Source organism: Peromyscus californicus, unplaced genomic scaffold (assembly GCF_007827085.1).
Source record: "Peromyscus californicus insignis strain IS unplaced genomic scaffold, ASM782708v3 Scaffold_7__1_contigs__length_154581171, whole genome shotgun sequence".
Classification (NCBI taxonomy): domain Eukaryota; kingdom Metazoa; phylum Chordata; class Mammalia; order Rodentia; family Cricetidae; genus Peromyscus; species Peromyscus californicus.
The window spans coordinates 91,179,166-91,181,290 of record NW_026294595.1 but is presented as its reverse complement, the minus strand read 5'-3'; positions in this window follow the sequence as shown (position 1 = coordinate 91,181,290).

The following is a 2,125-nucleotide window of genomic DNA, read 5'->3' as shown; positions in this document are numbered from 1 at the left end:
TTTTCGAGACAGGGTTTCTCTGTGTAGCTTTGCGCCTTTCCTGGAACTCGCTTTGGAGACCTGGCTGGCCTCGAACTCACAGAGATCCGCCTGGCTCTGCCTCCCGAGTGCTGGGATTAAAGGCATGCGCCACCACCGCCCGGCGCTTTTTTAGTTTAAAAGTAGATTCAATAATCTACCCTTTTATCCTATCATTTCTGTATCTCCCCTTTTTCTTTTCAGAACAAGATCATTGAATCTAATCTCCTTTGTTCAGCTTTTTTCTTGACCATATCAATAACAACTTGTAGCCAACCCACCTTAAATGATAACAAAATCCATAATCCATTGAATAACTAAAACCCACCCATACCCATTTCTTGGGAATGTAGGCATCATACTCTAGATTACTTCCTGTTGTTGTGGGTGCTGGTATCTTTGGGGGAACCTTGAGAAAATCAGGATAATTGTTAAGTCTTGATTGGAGTAGTTTATGAGATTGGACCATCTCAGCCAGCAGCCTAGAAACTGTTTTGGATGCAGAACTCTGAGGAGATTGCAACAGAGGCATTTTGAGATGCTGGATTACCTGGGCTATCCATTTTCATTGGTGTCTGGTCTCCTTGTTCTGAAAAATACATAAATATTTAAAGATAACATGCATGTCTGTATTAATACAAGTATAGACTGTGTGTCATACACAAGTTAGACAAAGATTTTTTTGTTGTGTATTTGAGCAGGTAAAATATATGTTATATGTTTTGTAGTTCTTTTAAGGTTTATTTCTTTATGTCTATAGCCAGGATTTTCAGGGGATCTTCTCTGATCCAACCTGATCCATATCAACTGGGAATGAATCCATAGCCTTTCATTTTCTGTGGAAATAAAAGCATAACCTCTTCCCCAAAGTAATATATCTTTTGACTTCCATTTTGAAGTAAAGACATTTTAAAAATATATAGTTTTGTTTAATCCAGCAGTTTCCATAATCCAATGAATCTTAGCAGCTGTCGTTCCTTCTTCAGCAATCAGAAAACTCAGACAACACCATAACATACAGGATCCAGACTCCCCATGTATTTTCCATGTTTGGGTGACTTTTTTCCTTTATATTACTTTATTCTTTCTTTAAAATCTTTACTTTATTAATTTTAAACCATTTTTCTATGACTGTCTATACCATTTCTCTTATCTCTCCCAAGCCTATGTACATTTTAGAACACACTGTGACCCACTTAGAGTTTTTTTCTGTCTGAATCTGTCTTTACTGTGTATCTATAATCTTTTCTGTCTGCATGAGCAAAACTTAAACCTGTCTTGTGGCTTAGTTTATGGCATGCTGGCGGGGCTCACTCTGGCAGTGCTTGTGCTGATGGCTCAAGCTCGCAGGCAGCAGCTGGGAGATGCATCTCTGTACCATGGCTGTCATGAGAGACATGAAGGAAGCTGTGCTTGGCTTCGTTTTCATATGTTTGGAACCTTTTTAAAGCTTTCTTAGGTCTTATGTGTATGTAGGTGCCCCATGTTGGGTGCCATTTGTTGGCAAATTTTTCTGTCCCACTAGCCCGTTACCAAATAACCACACAGAGACTTATTATTAATTATAAATGCTCAGTCAATAGCTTAGACTTGTTACTAACTAGCTCTTACAACTTAAATTAACCCATATTTTTTTATCTAACGCCTGCTACATGGCAGTACCTTCTTTCAACATGGCACACTCATCTTCCTTCTCTCCACATCTCCTTGCAACCCCAAGACTCCTCCCCTTCTTCTTCCCAGCATCTTCTTAGTCTGATTTTCCCACCTAGCTTATCCTGCCTAGCTATAGGCCAGTCAGTTTCTTTATTAAGCCAATCACAGTGGCATAAATTCATACAGTATAAAGGAATATTCCACACTTAGGTGCCTTGTTTAAATAAAGTGGGAGTGGAAGATCTCAAGATCCTTCTAATGTGGAATGAGAGGCTAAAATCAATACATTAGATAATGTCTGTCTTACTATGACCAAAATATAACATAAGAGATGAAGGGTTCACTTTGGCTCATAGTTTCAGGAAGTATGGCCCATCATGGCAAGGAAGGCGTGGCAGAGTTCACGGTGCTGAGAACATGTGTTAGAGACTTCTCATACCATGGTGGACCA